The 6000-nt window shown below is 30.1% G+C and overlaps 1 long non-coding RNA gene across 2 annotated transcripts in view; it reads left to right on the plus strand.

Moving 5' to 3' along the window:
- The window catches only part of LOC138311820 (uncharacterized), a 69645-nt gene extending 64543 nt beyond the window's left edge, over positions 1 to 5102 (plus strand). For both annotated transcript variants that reach the window (XR_011206748.1, XR_011206749.1), the window contains exons 3-4: positions 4597 to 4650; positions 4803 to 5102. This is a non-coding gene — a long non-coding RNA (uncharacterized lncRNA). The remainder of the gene's footprint in view (positions 1 to 4596; positions 4651 to 4802) is intronic.
- Positions 5103 to 6000: the final 898 nt, after the last annotated feature.

Below are 6000 nucleotides of genomic sequence, written 5' to 3' on the forward strand. Positions count from 1 at the left end.
TCAATGAGAGATTCATCTTCCCTTTTCTCACCTGCTGCTTTACAGCAAATACAGTTGGAAGAATACAATAGGCTACTGCGATATTGTAAAAAAAAACCTACTGCAATACTGTAAATGAGAAAACATGGGATACCTTTATATATTGATTTTTGTAATATATGTTTCATTACTTCTTGACTAATATTGGGTTTAAGCTTATGTTCAACACCACATACGTACATATACTTGCCTCACTGGCAGGAGATAAGATGGATCTGTAAATGTTCAAGTAGTTGCCCGTTCAAAACTATATATTGCCTTCTTTCTCTTTGTATTCATTAAAGTTACATGTGCAGTAACTGGGCTAAAATTTCGACATGCTATGTTTTCTCATTTAATCTATCGAAAACCATAAGGTTTTGATCATTCACATGGTTTCATATGTCTTATAAAGGTTAGTTCCAACACATTAATTATGTACTAAATGTTTTATGCCTTATGTATGTTTAGATAGAAACATTCCTGTCGAAATCACTTTATGATTGCTAATAACACTGTCAAAATGTGAAATGAAATTGTAGCATACAGTTTGGCTTCATAGTTTGACCATAGGTACCCATTTCACTTCACGATAAATTTAAGTATAATGATATCTGGCGGTACTGCCAAAAATCATTTTCAGCTCTTATTTGCACTTGTAAAATTAAAACCAATGCATTTAAAGTACTGCAAATCTCAAAATAATGGTAAATTTTGGCGATGACTATATTAAAAGCTGATCATGATTCGTGAGTATGACAAATACGGCACATATAATAAGGCAACAATATCATGAATAAAACTTGCTCAACATTATAAAAAAATGTTCATATACCGTATTGCAGCATACATATTTATTCTATTTTTATTCTTTATGAAATTTTCATTTTTTTATATTTTATTGCATAAAAACATTTTACATATAAACAACTTGTACATAGTCATCATTCACTAACTTTCTCATCTCTCATTTTTTTAAGCATTTTCTTATATGATTATCTTAACTTCAGCATATTATCGCACTATTATTTCCTTTCGTTGTACAAATATATCTCATTCTCTCTAATACTGTCGTTCTCTTACTTACTCCTATTTCATTCAATATAATATCTAATATTTCCTTAATGCTTGTTAGGTTGTATATTTTTTTTACATCCCTCTCATTGACTCATTCTACGTTCTCTCATTCTATTACAATCACACTTCATTTTCTAGTATCGTAGTCAATTTTTCCAATGTCCCATCCAATCCAAAAATGTTTGCTGTTCTGATTAAATTATTTTTAGTGTGTCTGAATATAAAATTTTCGTCATGATCAGTGTTATTATCGATATTTAATAATATTTTTTTGTTTTCCAAATCCACCATTTTATTGTCATTATGATAAAACTGGTAATGATTTGCTGTTCCTTGTTGAAATAAGTATTCAGTCCTAACATAATGTGTTTTTCTTCCATAATATAATTTAGGGGGTAAGTTAAATAGCCTTATAATGACATTTTTAATTTTTTGCCATAGTAATTCATTTTTTGGGCATGAATAAAATAAATGAGTTAAGGTTTCTTCATTAATTTTACAGAATGTACATAGGCCGTTTGATTTCTTCATTAGTTTAAGTTTATGTTCTGTGCTTACTATTCTTTGTATAAGTTTCCATTGAAAATCCTTACATTTTTTATCTGCTATTGAATATTTGATTGTTTGCCAAATTAGTTCCCAATTCATATCCTCGTTATTAAAGTAGTGTTCCCATTTGTTCATTTGTTTAGTTTTTGAGCTATTGCTATACAGAATGTGTTTAAAAACTTTTGAGGTCCTAAGTGTATTTATAATTTTCTCATTGTATATTAGACATAGATCGTCGGTGATCTTAGTAATTTCTTGGGCATTTTCTTGAAAATGAAATTTTCATTAAGTAAACCATTAAAAAGAAATGTTTTATAAATCAACATGTGCTCTTTGATAACAGTAAAGCTCATCTATAACATTTTGGGAGCTGAAAAATTTGACTTTTATAGGAATCCTAAAACGTCCTCCCGGCTGGCTGTGTTCATGTTGACATTTCCACGCAGCCTCGCTTTCAAAGATTTTAACGAATTTATTTTTAGAAATGTGTTAAATTAACACGGGCTTTCCCATAATTTCAGTAGTCAAAACTGGACAACACACATGCAATTCGTTTTTGTATGTATGGACATTTTGAAGGCCAATGGTTTTCTTTGCCCGCTATTCACTTTAAGTAATTTACATCTTTCCAGGGTAATGTAAAACAATATTTCCCGTAATACTATCATTAGGGATATTTTAGATAATACCGATTTAAATATTGATTTTTGCCTCGTGTTTTTGTCGTGATTATGATTCATTATTGATAAAATATAATTTATGATAATAACAGATATATATGGTTACAAATATTTACTTCAGTCTCTTTTCAACCCAAATGTTTCGTATTTGTATATCATATTCTGTATCAAATATCATAAAAATTCAAAACCATACAATAAGTCACTCGTATTGATAGTATAATTCCAATAAAGGACTTGCAACTGCACCAACTGATCCAGAGTTTGTACTTGCTGTATATTAGAACCATTATTTATTTTATTGTACAGTTTACCTCATTCAAATGTGGTGTCGTTTTTTCTCCGCCAGACATTGTTTGAACATTTCTATTTACATTCAAACCTGCTTTAATAGCCATCCCTATATATCGACCACCTGTAAAGACCACATTTTCACTATGTTATAATTGTTTTCCAGGACGTGCATAGAAAAAGTTCCTCTACACGGGACTCGTTTTAATAATCTATATTGAATTTTAAGTTTATTTCCAGTTATGGTTGCCTTATAATTGTACAAAATGTCTAAGTTTTTCCATGTTTCATCAAATCCGTTTTTAAAGTGCTGATATAACATATATAACTGCAGGAGTCTTTATCATGTATGCCACTTGAAATTTTGTAAAGTTCAATCATATCTCTGCGAATCCGTCTGTATGCTACTGAAGGGAGTTTTAATATCCTGAGCCACTCTGAATACGGTATATCACTCTTTCCTGGTAAACCTTTTTTGTTTTGTTTTTTTACCGTTACCCTGCCTCTCGTGTAAAAAGGCCATTTGATTTCAAAAGAAAAAAATGTTTCTGGGTCCTCTGATGTCAAGTTTGACGGTAAACAGTACGAAAATGAATTTTGTCGATTCCCAAAGAAACTATCTAGGATTTTAATTATTAATGGTTTGAATTCATTGAGAGAAAGTGGCGTTTTGTTCTATTACATATCTGTATATAGATACTTGAAAGTTATTTACGAATCATGCATTTTCATTATGAGTCAAACAGCTTGTATTATCCAAACAAACGAAAACGTTTTTCTATTACTTCTAAACAACGTATACATATATGAAGTACTATACAGCCTGTTAATAGATTCCACGTAATACATACAGTCGACAACGCTTGTTGACACTTATTGCACGGAGTCATACACATGCATTGTTATAGTGATAGGAGGAATGAGGAAGTAGTGTTGTATTAGAACCTTCAAACGACTCGTCCGACAGGACAAGCCCTTTTTTGTAAGCCAGATATTATCATACATATGTTTTGTAAATCTATTGAGGACTCTGTTAACAAAACAGCTTAAGGAGTCACGCAGCCCTCATTAGTCAGGTGTATATACAATGTATATACCAAGGGACAATGTTGTTATACTGTTAGCAATACTATCACATCTTGTCCCAATTTGCTTATTTTGATACGGATGGCTATCCATTGCAACGCCTATACGTTTTGGGCGAAATTAAAAGTATGATGTCACGCCCGTCCAAATAAACATGTTTTGTCTCTCAACGAGGGCAGATAACTCCTCTAAATTTGCAAAAACAGAATGATTATATAATTAATAAAAATTAATAAAAAAAACCACAACAACAAACATAAAAAGCATGCATATTTAATAGGGTTATAAAATTAATTGTTAAATCTATGCTTAAACATTTTATGTAGCTCCAATAAGACAAACGTGTGAATGATAAAAATGAATCCAAAACCATGAAACTTCACTTCTTGTTAAGCACCTAGTCACAAAATATACACGAACATAAGTCAGCCATCTATCTCTCAATTACCATGTCACCTATATATAGTAGCCTTGGGAACACAGACCAGTGTAGAAGAAAAGGAAACACACATTCTTGTCGAGTGCCCCGACCAGGAATCGAACCCGGGTCTCCAGCATGAAAAATCCACAGCTCTCGTAACTGGGACAAAGAATTCGGAGCATGCTGTCAGTAGAGTGACAACATAAACTTTTATATGGAGTGAAAGTTTGTTTAGCAATTATTTGGGATTATCATTATTTTTTTCTTTACAGTATTTTTTATCCTGCACGTCTCAGTTTCTGACTTTTCTTTATATTATGATTTAAATTCTTCATAAACAAGCATTGAATAACAGCAATTCATAAAGTTATAAATTTTGAAATGAATGAACAATAAAAGCTCATATTCCAAAAATTAACACGTTTCGGTTTATTTTAAGAACAATAACATGTTTTTATCATATTCCTCTGCCAGGCCATGTCGAATACGATTAACGGAAGTGGTGGTAGTGATGCCAGTGGTTCATACGTAAGTATCGATGCATTATTAATATGTTTATCTATCCTAGTGTGAGATTATGTTTTATAGCGATTCCTTTTGCTGCTTCTCTCTTTGTGTTTAATTAAGTAATTAACTATTTTTTAGGCAGCTTTTATCCTGTTTGTATTTTGGTTTTGCAGGCAACACCATCTTCTTCTACTACTGATCATGACTCCGCGGGAATATGTATGTATTTCTGCTTCAGTCTTTTCAAAATGTACATAATTCACCTTACCCACATAATGTTTAGGAACTTTTGTCAAAACAAATGTATCCCATTTGACAGAATTACGCGTTACATTAAATTTCAATAGGGACATTTTTAGCAATAAAATCGGAAATTCCTGTTTTCAACCAGTCACTGTATCACTGCGTATCAATCGGGTGTTTTTTTTAAAAATTCGTTTTTGAATTTATCTAAAACTGCAATTTGCTACAGACGGCTGTTATTACAATAAATTGTAAAAAGTGAAATATAATGATTTTTATAAAAAGCCAGACAACGTTACAAAATAGACTGTGTTGAATGATAGTAAATTGGTATATTATATTATTAATTGATTATGCATCGATGTTAATTGATTATTAATTGATATTAAATGATATTAATTGATTAGTAATTGATATTAAATGATATAAATTGATAAGTAATTGATATAAATTGATTATTAATTGATAGTAATTGATTATTTAATGAAATGAATTTATTATTAAAATTACTTTTAAGTAATATTTATTGATTATGAATTGATATTAATTGATTATTAAATAATATTAAATTATTAGTAATTGATATGTTTTTATAAGTAATTGATATGTTTTGATAAGTAATTGATATTAAATTGATCAGTAATTGATTCATTTTAGGCTGTCGTTGAAGGTCAAATTGTAGAAGTAAGTTTCTATGTGGTTTTAAATGAGTGTATGATATCACTGTTTCTTTTTGTGAATTATTTTTAAAAGATTAATGAATAGTATTTCATACATAAGCGCATATTTCTTGTCAATTTATACAACATGAATTAAAACAGTAACAGATAATATAAATAATTATAGAAATCAATATGTTAATATACCATATCCGGTTCAAATCACTTAAGTACACCAGCTTAGCTTTGACAAAAGACATTACAAAACAAAAAAAGAGCAGAAACTATTTTTAACTGTATAAATTGTCTATTCATTTTTTTTATTTAATTTTTTAAGAGGGCAGAGACCACTAGGCCACGGCAATATGCGGTAAGTAACACCCACTATCATTTGTTTATCAATCTCTTCAATATGATTTTTAATATTCAACATCTAATGCTAAACCTAAAACATAGTAAAATGGGGCCG

This window comes from Argopecten irradians, unplaced genomic scaffold, assembly GCF_041381155.1.
Source record: "Argopecten irradians isolate NY unplaced genomic scaffold, Ai_NY scaffold_0129, whole genome shotgun sequence".
NCBI lineage: Eukaryota > Metazoa > Mollusca > Bivalvia > Pectinida > Pectinidae > Argopecten > Argopecten irradians.